Here is a 17,543-nt window from a genome sequence, read left to right on the forward strand (position 1 = left end):
TATTACTGCTATCTGTATATGTGCATATTTCTGTCTCAAGACTTTTGTCGCCTTAGTGTATATTCAGTGCAAGCTGAGACATAGACGGACAATTTACATGCAAAAGAGTTTTCTTTTGTACACACTTACTGCCCTGAATTATATGAATCACTCAAAGAAAATAAATAAATAAATCTGTGTACTCACTTGTGTCATTTGGTTCTTTGGAGTTTTTCATAACACAAGATCCACATGTAAACTTGCAGACAACAGATTTGTTTTTGTTATTGTATATTTTTAGTGGCAGTGTGTCACCATTTCTCAGTTCCTGTATTTGTCATTCTCAGCTACTGTATTTGTTAGTAGCCCAGCCAATCCTTGTCTGTAATAATAAATCTCTGGATAAATTCATGTTTCTTACAGGAAAAGTGATGTAATTTTATGCTTTCATCGCAAGATCTTTTTATTAATAAAAATAACTGATTTCAGTGTCTCACGTACCCTTTACAGATATAAAACACTTGACTGTAAATAGCATGTGAATGTGAACTACAGCATCATAAACAGCAGACGAAGCACAGTCTGCTGCTTAAAGAACTGCAGTTCACATTGGTATGCTACATGTATGCAAGTCACATTGGCATGCTATATGTAACCAAGCATTTTATATTTGACAACAGTACATAAGGCATTGAACCCAGTCATATGTTAATAAAAATAATGTGCAACTGAGACAGAAAAATTTTATATTATGAACTGTGTTATGGTGCTACATCTCTGTAATGATCTCACTATTTTGATCTAACAACTCTTGCAGAAATAACATTTTTGATCACACGCATGTTCTTTTGCCTTGCAATGTGCATTTTTGGCTGGAGTCTCCAGTTGAGGTTGTTGTTGTTGTGGTCTGGTTTCATGCAGCTCTCCATCTACTCTATCCTGTGCAAGATTCTTAATCTCCCAGTGCCTACTGCAACCTACATCCTTCTGAATCTGCTTAGTGTATTCATCTCTTGGTCTCCCTCTATGACTTTTACCCTCCATGCTGCCCTCCAGTACTAAATTGGTGATCCTTAGATGCCTCAGAACATGTCCTACCAACCGATCCATTCTTCTAGTCAAGTTGTGTCACAAACTTCTCTTCTCCCCAATCCTATTTGATACCTTCTCATTAGTTATGTGATCTACCCATCTAATCTTCAGCATTCTTCTGTAGCACCACATTTTGAAAGCTTCTGTTCTCTTCTTGTCTGAACTATTGATCGTCCATGTTTCACTTCCTACGTGGCTACACTCCATACAAATACTTTCAGAAACGCTTTCCTTGCCATTGCCAGTCTACATTTTATATCCTCTCTACTTCGACCATCATCAGTTATTTTGCTCCCCAAATAGCAAAACTCCTTTACTACTTTAAGTGTCTCATTTCCTAATCAATTTCCCTCAGCATCACCCGACTTAATTCGACTACATTGTATTATCCTCGTTTTGCTTTTGTTGATGTTCATCTTAATCCTCCTTTCAAGACACTTTCCATTCCATTCAACTGCTCTTTCAAGTCCTTTGCTGTCTCTGACAGAATTACAATGTCATCGGCGAACCTCAAAGTTTTTATTTCTTCTCCATGAATTTTAATACTGCTTGCTCAATATACAGATTGAATAACATCGGGAAGAGGCTACAACTCTGTCTCACTCCCTTCCTCACCACTGCTTCCCTTTCATATCCCTCAACTCTCATAACTGCCATCTGGTTTCTGTACAAATTGTAAATAGCCTTTCGCTCCCTGTATTTTACCCCTGCCACCTTCAGAATTTGAAAGAGAGTATCCAGTCAACATTGTCAAAAGCTCTCCCTAAGTCTACAAATGCTAGAAATGTAGGTTTGCCTTTCCTTAATCTTTCTTCGAAGATAAGTCGTAGGGCCAGTATTGCCTCACGTGTTCCAATATTTCTATGGAATCCAAACTGATCTTCCCCAAGGTTGGATTCTACCAGTTTTTCCATTCATCTGTAAAGAATTCGCATTAGTATTTTGCAGACGTGACTTAATTAAACTGATAGTTTCTTCAGTTGAGGTATCAAACAAGAATTCATCGCATATGCTGAAGCTTCTTACCATTTTGATGATTTCATTTAAATATCTTAAATAATCTTCTGCTGATCATTTCTTCAGTTTTAATTTTTTGACCTTAATAATTCATTGCGTAACCATTGCAGATATATGGCTTCCATTAACTTTGTATTTTTACACATAACATTTCGAAATCTTCAAAGAGATGTATTGCATTTACTAAGAATGGCCTATATTAATAACACTGAAGTGTGATTGCAGACAACTGAAACATACTGAGGAAAGTCATATGAGGTGGTGGTTGGAGGGGGGGGGGGGGGATAAATTAAATACCCCATTTTTTTACGAAGTTCCTGTTAGATATTATATGATGTGAAGGCAGTATTTGCATTGTGAATCACTCTCTTCATGACAGTGCAAAATGTACATGTACTCCGAAAGCTACCGTATGGTCTGTGGCAGAGGTAAAATCTTTTGCATAGGCATACCATGCATGACATTTGTAATATATAATTGCCTTGTTTCTGTTACTGGCATCTTTTGATGATTTATAAATGTTAATATCATTAATGTAAAACTTATGCAAGTATGTCGGTTATTATGAAATTAGGTTTCTTCATTAATCTATTCCCAGTGGGCTTGTTATAGAAATCAAACATTTTACAAATATACTTAATTTTCTATGATTGAGCCTTTTGATCAAGTTCTATCTTGGTTGTATTTATAGTGAGAGGATGTGTGCAAAAAGACTGCTTCAGTTTAGCTTTATTTATACTTTGTAGCACAGATGTTTACTAGTTTTTAAACTAATTTACAAGGGAAATAAATTCTTTTTTTTTTTTTTTTTTCCCCCTAAGTTGTTGATGTAATTGTTGTGGACTTCAGTGTGCAGCTCTCCACACCAGTCCATACTGTGCAAACCTCTTCATCTCTGCATAAACAAGGCAGTCTACATTTATTTGAACATGCTTACTGTAGACAAGCCTTGGTCTCCCTGTCTACTTTTGCCTCCCATACTTCCTTTAAAAGCCATCTCTAAATCTACAAATGCCACAATTATAGGTTTGTCTTTCTGTAGTTTATCTTCTGAGAAGCCGTGTGGTCAGTAGTGCCTTGTTAGTTCCTACATTTCTCTGGAGGACAATCTGATCCTCACCAAAAGTCGTCTTCGCCCAATCTTTTAATTCTTTTTAATTAATATATATGAAGTATTTTGCAGACATGTCCTATTAAACTGATGGTGCGGAAATACTCTCTGTTGACTGGAGTAGGGATAATAACATTCATTTTAAAGTTTGAGAGTATTTTGTCCTGTATAGTATATCTTGCCTACAAGGTGGAGTACTGTTGTAATCATTTGTTCACCTGAAGATCTTCATAATTCTTAGGGAATGTTTTCTACTTCAGTGCTCTGTCAAATTCTTCTCACAATGTTTCATCTTCCGTCTTATCTCCATCTACTTCCTCTTCTCCTCCATAATAATGTTTTCAAGTTTATTTCCTTTGTACATCCATTCTGTTTATTCCTTCCACCTTTCAGCCTTCCCTTCTTTGCTTAGTTCTGCCACCTGCACTTTTGTAATTCATACAAGTGCTTCTCTTTTCACCAAAGATCTCTTTAATTTTTCTGTAGGCAGCATCTATATTTCCCATAGTTTTTCCTGCTTCGCCATTTCACACTCTCTCAGTTTTAGAAATCTGTATTTTCTTTTACTTTTTTTCATTTGCAACATTTTTATGTTGACTCTTTTCTTAATTTAGATTTCATATTATTATTTTATTTTAATTTTTTTTTTTTTTTTTTTTGCCCAAGGATTACTACTGGGCCTTATCATTTTGCCTATTTGATCCTTTGCAGTCCTCACTATTTCATGTCTCAAAGCTACCTATCACCTTCTGTTGTATTTCTTTTCTGTGTTTGAGTCACTTCATTGCCTAATGCTTCCTTTGAAACTCTCCACAATCATTAGTTCTTTCAGTTTATGAATCCCAGTTCATACCTTTTTGCAATTTCATCGTTTTTAATCTGCTATTTATAACCAATAAGTTATGGTCAGTGTCTGCATCTGCTTCTAAAAATATTTTGCGGTTGAAAATGTGAGTTTGACATCTTTGTCTTACCATTACGTCAGCTATCTGTGATCTTCTGACATCTCCAGGTCTGCTCCACACATAAAACCTCCTTTCATGATTCTTAAGCCAAATGTTTTCCATGATTGAATTTTGCTCTGAGCAAAATTCTGCCAAGTGGCTTCCTCTTTCAATCTTTCTCACATCCCCTTTCCCCTGGTAGTTTTCCTTTCTCTTCCTTTATTTTCTGTTGAATTACTATCCCCCATCACAATTTAAACTGTCTTCTGTCTCAATAAATTGAATAATTTCTTTTATTTCACCATACATTCTTTCAGTCTCTTCATCACCTGAAGACCTAGTAGGCTTATAAACTTGTACTGGTGTGTAAAGTGGCTTTGTGTCTGTCTTGGCTACAGTACTATGTCCACTAGGCTTCCCACAGTAGCTCAGCCACATACCATATTCACTATTAGACTTACTCCTATATTATGCCGTTCTATAGACACAATAAGGTACTAGCACAGTTTTTTTACCTAAGTAGTTTAAAACACAGTATGTGATTGTCTTCTGGAATGACACATACATTCTGCCAACATTGTTTTCTAATGAATGACAAGTTAGCTCATTTTAAGTATGTCGGTGTTGCAACAACTAGGTGCAAGGATTGCTCTGTGGCAGGTACACTGAGGGACAAAAATCCTGTTATTGAACGTAGTAAACAGTCTCTTTAAAGTAATTGCTTTACCTCTCTATATTTATTGTTATTTCATGCTATGGATTCTCTCAAAACTTGCACCTTGTATGCTCATTCAGTGGTTAAGTGTTGGAGGAGTGAAATTAAATCTTCACTCAGCCAATATAATTAAGGTTTTCTGCATTTTCCTTTTATCATTCTCATTAAGGCCAGGAACATGCCTTCAGAATAGCTAATGCTGTCATCAGTGCTCAGTATGAAACACAAGGCACAAGTCCAATTTATCTTGTGGATACTATGCGCAGGAGTGGTGGAGCTTACTCTCTGTGCATTACTCCTCATTGCTACAGCCCTACCAGAGCTTCCATCTTACACACCCCACGTCTTTGCTAATGGGACACAGAAAATACATTCCTTACATATAGTAAGAAATCCTCCAAGAACAGCGGGGATTTGCATGACAAGATAATCGGTAATGTAGTGTAGATATTAAATAGATTGCTTCCAGATTTAGTAGCATTCATTCCTCTAGGCAGTAGAAGTTGAAGGAAACATTAGGAAAAATAAACAAGCCACACAATCCAGTCACTTTTTGCCATTTAGTTCTCAGAAAGTAATACAAAAAAAAACAAAGCTACATAATATTGAACCTGTTAATAGAAACAAACTTTCCAGTGATGTAGTAAACAAAATAAGTCGCCTGGACCTTTCTCAGAGATAAAGGTATCAGAGTACATGACTACCTGTTTCATTTACCTAAAATAACGCCAACAGGGAAAGAAAATCAAGTACATTGCATTCAAACTAAAATTACTTAACTGCTGACCAGTGAATTCGGTTAATGTTGTACTCTAGTGTTAGTGAATATTTCAGCGGTAGTGATACAAGTAATAAGCGAATGTCCAACGTTTAAATGTCTTTTGATTGCAGTCAATATCCATTCAGTGTCTCCACCACAACACACTTTATTAAGAAACTGTACACTACTAGATGAATGTCAAAAAAGAGTTGATAACTTTTGATAATTGGGCATGTCCAGTAGGAGCAGTGTTTCATAAATGGGCAGACCAGACTATTTTCTGTGTAGTTATAAATTGTAAACATTCTTTGCATCTTGTACTGAAATACAACTGGAGAACTGCGTTAATATACGGACAACAAGATCTCTTTGATTTTGTTCATACTTACATGAGCTGAAGATCAGTGCACTGAAACAAATTTTCTAAAGCAGTATGATGCAGTTCACAAACAAACTTGAAAAAATCATCAATGTAGATTTGAAGAATTAACACTGTCATGTACAAAACATTTTGAGCATTTATAAGAGCCATCATTAGCCCAGTCGGTAGCATAGCAGAGTAATAATTTTGAAGTTTATGGTTCATTTTTTTATTTTCAAAGAGGAAATGTTAATTAAAACTGATACATAATTTTTAATAAAAATAATGTTGTACAATTTGTCATTGCATGAAAATAAATTAACATTTGATACAGAAATATGAAATGCCTTATAGTCAACAGAAAAACTGTGTATACCAAGAATACTGTCATGTTTTTTTTTTCATCTTTTATCAAATTATAATTTATTGTGAATACTTGTCTTTTTATGCAGCTAGGAACTAAAAGTAAAAATATGTTACTTATATTAAATAATTATAATTAATTATTTATTTATTAATTAACATTTCCATGTGAATATAAATATAGAATTCAAATAAAAGTAAAGACAAAAATTACTGCTACTGATAGTTAAATCAACAACTCATGATTTTAAGGCTTCTATGCTTTCCATTCAGCTCTGTTAAATTTGTCAAAATGTTTTGTACTTAACAGTGTTCCAAAATCTTCAGATGTGATTTTTTCAAGTTTGTTTGAGAATTGAGCCATCTGCCGTAGATGTCTGGGTACTGACATTCAAGGAAAATCAAAGAGAATTATTCTGTAAGGTCCCCTTGTGAGTACTATTGTTTATGTACAATTTTTTTCAGGTAGTATTGGCATGATATCCTGCAATATCACACGTTTAGCCTTCATGGTGCTGAGAGATGCGGTCAAAGAGTTGATGGTATTCCACATATATTTTGTCATCATTGCAGTCAAAGCTGATGTGAAACTTGTATAAAAAAGGACTAGAAAACTGTAGCAGAAGACAGCAACACACCTGAACAGTGTTCCACTATTGTGCCAGAAAATTTTTGTCTTTCATTGCTGTGTACACAAATGAGGTGCCATTCTGTCAAATATCACATCTTGTGGTCCACTGTTGGGTGTGTAGCTCATCCAATTCTCTTTGGCCTTCGTCTGTTAGGCACATATCATTGGTGTACAGTGTTGACACCTATGAACTTCAGTTTCACAATAAGGCAAACAACAATCATGGAAGCCATGTTCACAACTTGGTAATACAACACCCATGGTGTAAATGAAGCATAGTGATCTCGCATGCAATTTGTATCATTGGCAAGCAATTATAAGGAATTTTGACCAATAATTTTCTGTCTTCTCAGTGCATTTTCTTTGTTCAGTAATTCTAATGATTTAAATGCCATATCCTGCTTTGAATGTCATATAACTTACATGTTTTTGTGAGATTCAGGAAATTTCTAGTGCATATGTTTGGAGCTCCTGGTACACATCAGTCTTATACACATGTGAAAAAAGTCCTGGAACTAAAACACAAAGTGGAACTTTTTTTTAAATATTTCTTGTGTATGCAGTTCTACAGTTACAAATTGTATGAAACCCATTGTAATGATATAGTGTAATTGGATGGATAAAAAAATCTACTCACCAACTGGAGGCAAGAGAACACACACACAAAAGAAGGTTATACTTACACTAGCTTTTGAAGCCAGTGGCTCTTCCTCCTAGCAAGGGTTCGAAGTGTAAGGAAGAGGGCTGAAGGAAAAGGATGGAAGATGTGTAGGAAAAGGTGTAAATTTTGGAAAAGTCACCCAGAACTTCAGATCAGGGGAGACTTACAGATGGGATGAGAAGGAAAGATGGATTGTTGGGAACTGCACTGGATGAGATTTGAAAACAGAGCCTAAAGATGGAAGACAGGGTAGTATACAACATAGAGATTCTGCAAAAACATCATGCATGAGTTAATTAAAGGGAAAAGCTAAGTGCATTGTATGTAATAGAGGTGGAAGGGGAATGGTGAAACATAGACAAATCCGAAAGTGAAAGATGTAGAAAACTTAAACGGAGTGAAAAGGGGAATAGTTACTAAGGAGACATGCTGAGTTGGAGAAATTAATGTAAATTAAGGCCAGGTGGGTGGCAAGAACCAAGGACATGTTGCAGTGCTAGTTTCCAACTGCAGACTTCTAAGAAACTGATATTTGGGAATAACCCAGATGGTGCATGTGGTGAAACAGGCATGTTGTAAAGCATGCTCTGCAACAGGATATTGTGTGTTGTCAATGTACACCTATTGTCTATGCCCATTCATCCTAACTGATAACTTGGTGGTAGTCATGCCAATGTAAAAGGCCAAACAGTGTTTACATAACAGAATGTATATGATGTGTCGCTTCACAGGCGGCTCTGCCTTTGGTAGTATTATGTCTTTAACATATGGTGCAGGACACAAAACAAGTTGTCAAGTTCAAAGTTGGCCATAAATTAAGGAAAATATTGGATCCCCACAAAATGCCAGATGTAAAATTGCTATCTTGTAACAGATCAGCAAATAATTGTGGGAGCATATCATATTTAGTAAATTAAAAGAGTATGAGTAGTAGAACAATTGAATAATTAATTGTTCTATTAATCATACTCTTTGATTTCACCATTATTATGTTTTAAGGATACATGCTCATCTTTTATTTACCAACATAAGCCTGTTTTTACTAAATGTTAAGTGCTTCCATGATTATTTACTCATCTGTTACAAGATGGTGGTTTACATCTAGCATTTCATAGGGCGCCAATATTTTTCTTCATTCATGGCCAACTTTGAGCCTGACGACATGTTACGTGTCCTGCAACATACGTTAAAGACATAAAATCAAATACCTGAAAATGGCATAAAAGGCCAAAGCCTAGGTTGTACTTAAACAATAAAACAATCAAGTGACAGTGTTCCTTTAAAAAATAATGTATGATTGTTGTTCAGCAACATCATAGATGTTTATTCTAGGTGTGGCGGCAAAATCTTTGACAGAATCGATCTCATTTCAGGGCATGATTTTAGGAGGACATGGTTGTGTCAAAGTAGCTGATTATTCAAGACCAGGGTTATACTGAGTGGAAAGTGGTCTGCTCCAAAATTGTTTTTCAGAGGGCTCAGCAATAGCAGGATTGGATGTGATGGCCTGGAAAATCTGCCTCTGAACTAGGCCGGTGGGATAATTACATCCAGCAAAGGATGGAGGTGTATCACTGTAAAGTGTTTGCATCTGAATAAATATGGTTGCCTTGAATGCCAATGCTGTATGGGAGGGAACGTTTGACATGGAAAGAATGGAAACCATCAAAGTGTAAGTACTGTTGTTTGTTAGTGGGTTTCATGTGGATGAAAGAGTGTAGCTGGCCTTCGGTGAGGACAAGATGAACATGAAGGAAAGTGGCATGGTATTCGGAATAGGACCATGTGAAATTTAATTGGGAGAAGGTATTTAAAGATTCCAGGAATTTTAACAGGTCAGTCTCTCAATGAGTCCAAATGGCAAAGATGTCATCAATGTATCTAAACCAAAGCAGGGGCTGAAGGTTTATGGATCTCAGGCCATCACATCCAGTCCTGGTACTGCTGATCCTGCTGGAAAACAACTTCGGAACACACCAATGTCACTCAGTATTACCCGGGTCTTGAATGTAATTAATCAGCTACTCTGATAATTCTGTGACCTCCTAAAATCATGTCTGAGATTTTGCCCGCCACACCTAGAAACACTTCTTATCACCTTCCCAATCTCTGCAATATCCTTGTCAGACCCTATGCTCCTTCTGCTTTAATCTCCCTACCTTGTGGCTCCTACCCCTGTGACTGTCCCCACTCTACAAGACTTTCAATATGCACCCTCCTACCACCACCTATACCAGCCCTGTAACTGGCAAAACATATACTATAAAAGGGAGAGCCACCTGTGAAACAGCACGTCATATACCAGCTGTTAGTTATGTAACCACTGTTCGGCCTTTTACATTGGCATGACTACCATCAAGTTATCAGTTAGGATGAATGGGCATAGACAAAGGGGGATGTACACTGGCAACACACAATATCCTTTTGCAGAGTGTGCTCTACAACATGACAGTCATGACCTTGGTGCCCATTTCACCACACATGCCATCTGGATTCTTGCCTCAAATACCAGTTTATCAGAACTTTACAAGTAGGAACTAGGGCTACAACATGTCCTTGATTCTCACCACCCACCTGGCCTTAATTTGTGTTAATTTCTTTCATCTCAGCATTTCTTCACAGTAACTACTCCTTTCCATTCCGTTTTAGTTTCCTACATCTTTCATTTTCTGACCTGTCGAATTTTTGCCATCCCTCTCCCACCTCTATTACATACAATAAAAAACTCTGGTTTTTAAGTTTTGCACCGAGCAGTCCCCAACAATCAGTCTTTCCTTCTCATTCCATCTGGTAAGTCTCCCCTGACCTGTGGTTCTGGGTGGCTTTTCTGAAATCTACCCCATTTCTTAAAACTCTCCAGTTCTTTTCCTTCACTTCTCTTCTTTCCCTCTCAACCCTTCTGCCAGAAAAAAGAGTGAGTGACTCCAAAAGCTTGCATAAGTACAGCCTTCTTTTATGTGTATGTTATGCCGCCACCCCTTGGCGTGTAGATTTTTTTATCTATCCAATTGCATTATATTGTCAAAAATTTATTATTTTTATTGTTACATTGTAATGATAGTTCACCAGAGATGCTTTTTCTTAAAATGTAGTTCCTTTGTTACTGTTTGTAAACAGTGTGAGTGTACAAATCTCAAATTCAGAGCTCTCAAGGAATGCAAACACAGATCCACATTACTACAGGAATTTTTACACAGTTGACTTTCTGGGATTTTGCTGAGCTAAAAGTGAAATCTGTGACCTGATATTCAAAAGACGACTCTGAAATGCATCAGAATAAAGGCTGTGCAATGTGTCATAATTGATAATTGAGTAATTAAAGTTTGACACTCTTTTTGTTGTTTTTATTTATTTATAGTGTGTGAGGATTTTTTAAAGGGGAGGGTGCAAGAAAGAAAATATAAAAGAAGGGCAAATAATAATACTCAACTAGAAGAATTGGAAAGGCGAAAGTATTTCAATGAGAATGAGAATCTACTGAGTTACTTAAAAATAAACTACAGCGTACAATTATTTTATATCAGGCATTGATAGATAACAAATGAGGCATCATAAAATGCATTCACTGTTCATAACATTGACTGGAGAAGCGAACAGTAATGTTTATAGCAGCACACTCATAAGTCGTACTGATTAACAACTGTACCTTGCCATTTGCTACATGTGTACAAGCATTAGGTTGGTTGTAGATAACTGCGAAAGTAATTACAACATTCATTTAATGTAATTGCATTTATAATGGACCTCCTTTTTTTGAAAGTATAGTTGTAGAAGAGTTCTCTGTTGGTGTAGTAAAGCTCAAATGAGACATTAACTCAACAGGCACATTATCTTCATTTGCTAATCAAGTAACTATTTTTTCCGTATTTATTGTACATTCATGAGCATCTGAATAAGACACTTATGTGCCATGGTATTGGGGAGCCATCCCAATTCATGACCACTCAATTGCTGCTGGCAACTCAACGGGGGAGGGTTCAAGTGGGGTCAAAAATTCACACATCTCACTCAATGGTATTCAAGGTATGCTCAGTAAAATTAAGATCATGTGATCTAGTGCCCCATCAAGCACTCTTAGTGTTTTTGGAGCATTCCTTAAACCATTTTGGAGTGTTGCCTTGATAATGTACAGGTTGCAGGCAGTGTGCTAAAAGAGAACAAACGGATGAACATAATCACATAGTAGGCTCCTGTGTCACTCATCAGTGAATGATGATGTCATACAAGTCAGATAACCTGTTTTCTCCTGTGTAAACATTTCCCCACTTTGAATACCTCTACCATCTGCCTGAATGGTGCTCTTTTGATAACAGAATGTATTACTTTGTGTGTTTTTTTGACGTATGCTCGTCTCATATCACAGAGCAACTGAAATCTTCCTGTGCTTCAAGCATCCAAAGCAGTGCAGCAATACGATAACAATAATGTATGTCCCCTTTGACAAGCAGCGATCAGATGTATACTCGTGGTGTGGGAGCTTCTGTATCCCATAGCAAGGACCGCTCACCTGTTGTCATCCTGCATTGAATGTGTGAGTAATTCTCTGCACTGTAGCCTGCCTGTTCACTGTTACAATAATTTACTGCAGCCCTTTGAGTCTTCTGTTGTTACCAAGTAAATTACTGTGTGACAAGATACTTGGAATTCTTTCATATGAAAGAAAATTTTGTGCATGTTGCATAATTTGTGACAAAAGTAATTGGGGCATATTCTGTTTTTCCTAAAACATTAGTTAATCTGAACGCAAATACTTTCTCACATACTCATTCCCAATACTGAAATATTTATGAGACTCATGTAATATCAGACACCAATTTTTTGCAACAAAAAGAAAAATAATTACCAATACAATAATATAGAATATAAATAATGAAAGGAGTAATGGTTACAATAAGAATAATTGAGGCATTGAATCATCAATAGGCAGATAAATATCACTGAGAATTTTTCATGATGAATAAATCCACTCCAGTTCTTCTTGATCAATCCTTTATTTGGATAAAATCATACATACAAGCCAGGTTTCAATATGATCTCATCTTCAGGCACTTGATTGCTTACAAGAAAGTTGCACCAATCATGTAAAAAGTCCAGCAAATTTATCAAGTAGGTTTCAAGTGATGCACGAAAAGGTTCTCTGAGTCAACCAGTACTACACCGGGTGAAGGAGACCACATAAGTGCCCAGCCCACCACATATTGTGGAAGCCCAACAAGACCGGTAAACAGACAGTTGTGCAAACTGAAATGAGATTCCTGTGTACACATATTTGCCAGAGAGTGGTCACCACCGAACTGGCGTATATGTGTACACAAGAGTCTCATTTCGATTCATGCAGCAGTCTTTTTACTGATCTTGCTGGCCTCCCACGATACGTGGCAGGCTGGGCACCTACATGGCCCCATATAATCTGTGCAGTATTGGTTGACTCAGAGAAACTTTTCATACGTCACTCGTGCGGGATCTCACATGCTACTTGATAAAATTTGCTGGATTTTTTTTTACATGATTGGTGCAACTTTCTCGTGCGCTATCAAGTGTCTTAAGATGAGATTTACATACTGAAACCCAGATCGTGTGTACGATTTTATCCAAATAAAGTATTAGCCAAGTACAACTGGAGCAGATTTATTTATTATGAAACATTTTAACAACAGTTGTGGAAGTCCCACAAAGAGTGTATTAAGGCTGAGAATATTGCTAGCTTTTGGGTGAATCTGTCTTGAGAGTTAGTGTGTCACACACACACACACACACACACACACACACAAAAACAGCTTTCTCAACAAATAGACCTTCAATCAGTTGAGATGCTTTAAAATGAAACTTCAGCACTTCGTGTTAATTTGGAGTCCACATGTATACAGAAGAATATTAATCATACAGTGTAGGCTTTCACAGCCGGTGTTGTCTTCAGTTAAAAATTCGGGGCTGAGAGGCATGTTCGATGTATAAAATTTCCACCTAACATTTTGTCTCCATCTGCGGGAGACATCTTCTCAGTTCGTCCAGCTACTGCCACTGAGGATCCAAGTACTCTTGCATTTATAGAGGGCACCACCATCCATCACGTGATGTCGACGGTAAGTCTATCTTTGGAAGGCGTCATCATTCTCGATTAAGAGTAATTGATTGTCATTCTGCTGGCGCAGTGTCGACATCCATATTTTGTCCAACTTTAAAACTTCCTCTTTTCTATTAAAATTATTATGGTGTTTGTAAATCTCTATTGCTTCTCTATACATGCATGCATGAGAATGGGATGTTCGTGCTAAAAAGCTTGCCTCATTAAATTTAATTTCCTGGTTCCCATCTCGAAAAACATGCTCAGCTACGGCCGATTTTTCGATGTGTCCTAAGCGACAGTTTCTTTTATGGTGGGCTAAGTGGGTGTTTACACTTCTTTTTGTTGTTCCAAAATATACTTGTCCACAACTGCATGGAATTTCGTATACCCCAGGTGTTGCTAGGGGGTGTCAGGCATCTTTTGCAGTTCTTAAATATTCCTTAATCTTCTTGGTGGGTCTGAAGATGGTTTCTATATACGTTGGGCCACAATGTATATAGAAAGAAGACTCACACAGATCGATATCTCGACAAGGAATCAAACCATCATCCTACGCAAAGAAGAGGTGTCATGAAAATCTTGGTGGACAGGGCCAACAAAATCTGCGAGCCAGCTTACTTGCAAGATGAACTTAATCACTTATGGTCAGCCTTAATGATAAACGTATATCCCAGCAAGGAAATTGATTGAGCCCTCCATCAAAGAAGAAAAGAATCCAGAAGTCCAGAGCAACAACGGTCACCTACTGGAAAAGTTTTCCTACCATTCATTACTAAAGTCACAGACCATATTGGGAAAGTTCTGGCCAAGTATGGGATTGAAACCATCTTTAGACCCACCAAGAAGATTAAGGAATATTTAAGAAATGCAAAAGATGCCCGAAACCCCCTAGCAACACCTGGGGTGCACAAAATTCTTTGCAGTTGTGGACAAGTATATATTGGAACAGCGAAAATAAGTGTAAACACACGCTTAGCCGAACATAAAAGAAACTGTCGCTTAGGACACATCGAAAAAACGGCTGTAGCTGAGCGTGTTTTTTGAGATGGGAACCATGAAATTAAAATTAATGAAACAAGCGTTTTAGCACAAACATCCCATTATCATGTGCGCACGTATAGAGAAGCAATAGAGATTCACAAACACCATAATTTTAATAGAAGAGAGGAAGTTTTTAACATCAGGAGAATATTGTTTAGCTTCAGTATCAGATCATTTTTAGGTTCAAGGTGAGAAACTCTGAATAACGAATACTATTTATATCTTCTGTATCTAAGTCTCTTCTTTTCATTTCTTATTTTAAGCAATATGAAATTACATTCATTCACATCTCACCACAAAATTAGAACTACTATCCACATCTAATTGTATCAATTCGTTACATAAATAGTTTTAATATAAATTAATAAGTCTATTAAATATGACAATTAATGAATGTTTTGCTACACATGAAACACTGCAGAAAAGCTGTTTGTTCTGTTAAATGTGTGCACCCATTTGTAAGTGAACACATGACGTGATGATTCTGTACACTTGTCCATTGCTTAATCGAAAATGTAAGTAATCAGGTAGTTCTTTGTCTTCTACTCATGAAGGAACAATATTTTTGTTTAAGTAAACATTTCTTTGTTATTATTCTGTTTTTACATCAGTCACTGCATAATTGTAATACTTGTTTCTGTGAAACCATATGTGTATTTCTCGTTAATTGTAATTTTTGTTTGTTTGAAACTGTACAATTCTTGCTAGCAGTGTCAAGACATATTTGTTTAGCTGCGGGATAAGTTAAAATACAACTTCAAAAGTTGAAGTCATGAAGTTGCCATTTGCTGCCTATATTTAACAATCATAGTTCTGTTTTTTTTTTTCATAATAAAGGTTTGTTTGTCATTTTTTGTATCTGGTATCCTTAACTCTTTAAATATTATCTCTCTTTCTTGTTTCATATCCCACAGTTAATAGATAAATAAATGTGGACACCTATACATATTTCCAGAAATAAACTTATTAGGTTACCTTCCGAAGTTAATGTTAAATAATTTCTGGCATAATTTTGTCCTTAAATTTGTCAATATTGCATGAATAACTCATCTTAAAGCTCTTTCACAAAGACAATTTCTTCTACATCTGAATGTAGACTTCACATAAACATTCCCTCCAGCATAGCACATTTTCCTCACTTGCTAAGTGATGTGTGTTCAAAAAGATGTGTAGTAGATATGAACCTGTCAGTCTTAGTAAGAGGCTGGTAAATATTCTTAATGGTTTTCCAGGTAAGTAACTAGTTTTTCTTTGTAGAATTACTGTTTTGTATAGGTACGAATGTTACCATTTTATGGGCTAGTTATGAAAATGTAATCATAGTTGCATCTGTAGAGCTCCTATGTAGTGTACTGTCATGTATTATTCCACTTCTTGGTTAACATCGTGCTGTGAGGCTTTTACACTTCACAGCACTGTATAATGCTGTGGTTCATTATCAAGAATTTTGTAAATATTAGCTTCGAAGTAAAGGAAAGCAAAATTCAACATCTGTCCATGATAGTTTGATGAATGTGTTTCAATTGCAAATGGATTTTTGGTTTACCTGAAACAGCAGTTGGTCCTTCCAAGTTCACGTTGATGGTAATGGATTTCTGGGAACAGCTGTAAACATAGTGGAAACTCCTGACAGTTGGGTTGTAATATTATGTTGCACTTGAGTTGTAACATTACATCAGATCTCTAAAATCTTCTGGCTCTTCAGGGCTGATTTCAATTTGGGAAAAAGAAAAAGTCCAAGGGAGACAAGTCTGTGGAGTAGGGTGGCTGATTAAGTGACACACCTCCCCCAGGAACTGCTGTTCTGGAAAGGCAGTGTGTGGTCAGACAATTCTGTGGAGCAATGTCCATCCAGTGAGCAATGTCCATCCAGTTGCCTTCTTTGGCATACAGGGGTGCATCCACTTCATCAGTTACAGCAGGCAGTTCAGTATTTCCAAATAGGAAATGGTATTTATCATGGTGCCCTCAGAGAGGAATTCTTTATGGGTGAGACACTCAGACTCGAAGAACACCTTGAGCAGAACCTCTCACTATGCACCTTCTGGTTTTTCAATGACCCTGCTCCTTCTTGTTTTTTGGTGACCCAGGACCCTGCCAGTACTTACTATGACACTTGCCTTCAAGGTGTTGCTTGTGACGGTGGTTTGGGTCTCAATCTGCCAGGCTGATGAGGTCTCCAGAGGCATTAAGTCAAAGTGATGTTTGTTCCAGAGTCAAAGTGGGGAATGAGGTAACAGAAAGCTTGCATTTAACCAAATCCTGGTGGCTATGAAGTGGGCTGTCTCATGACTGATTCCCACTTCCCATACTGTCATTAATACTGTCACAGGACTAGCCTGGAACAAAAGTTCTTTCGCTTTCTGTATGTTTTTCAGAGTCTGTGAGAAGTTGCAGGCCAGCCAGTTCAGGGGGCACACCTTCCAGGGTTTCTCACTCTTCTTGAAAGCATTTAAACCACTCATAAACACACTTGAAGGTGATAGATGTCCTTTGTAAACTGTTGTCTAATTTTCCAAGTACAGCATATTTGTTCGCTAATCCATTTTCTATTTCAACCGCTTGCACTTCACCTTCACTGTACATTGTGCTGCTTACACAAAAGCACATGCACAGTGCCACTGCTCAGGAACATTTTCATAAATGTCTTAACCTGTCCAGTGCAGGGTTTGGCAGTGGTACACACTTACAGCTGTGAGCTGTATGACACCATTCACCAAACTTTCTGGGCAGAGGTTGTGTAATAATGGAAATACTGTGACACAGAGACCCTTCAGTTTATATAACCTCATTACATTTCT

At 37.0% G+C, this 17,543-nt stretch overlaps 1 protein-coding gene and 1 long non-coding RNA gene across 4 annotated transcripts in view; one reads left to right on the forward strand and one right to left on the reverse strand.

Annotated features, from left to right (window-relative positions):
- The window catches only part of LOC126354165 (biorientation of chromosomes in cell division protein 1-like 1), an 89,999-nt gene that overhangs the window by 64,225 nt on the left and 8,231 nt on the right, over window positions 1-17,543 (forward strand). The gene's annotated exons all lie outside the window — the stretch shown is intronic.
- Window positions 1-17,543, reverse strand: part of LOC126354166 (uncharacterized) — a 92,111-nt gene that overhangs the window by 61,203 nt on the left and 13,365 nt on the right. For both annotated transcript variants that reach the window (XR_007565268.1, XR_007565269.1), the window contains one exon: window positions 187-361. This is a non-coding gene — a long non-coding RNA (uncharacterized LOC126354166). The remainder of the gene's footprint in view (window positions 1-186; window positions 362-17,543) is intronic.

This window comes from Schistocerca gregaria, chromosome 3, assembly GCF_023897955.1.
Source record: "Schistocerca gregaria isolate iqSchGreg1 chromosome 3, iqSchGreg1.2, whole genome shotgun sequence".
Taxonomy (NCBI): domain Eukaryota; kingdom Metazoa; phylum Arthropoda; class Insecta; order Orthoptera; family Acrididae; genus Schistocerca; species Schistocerca gregaria.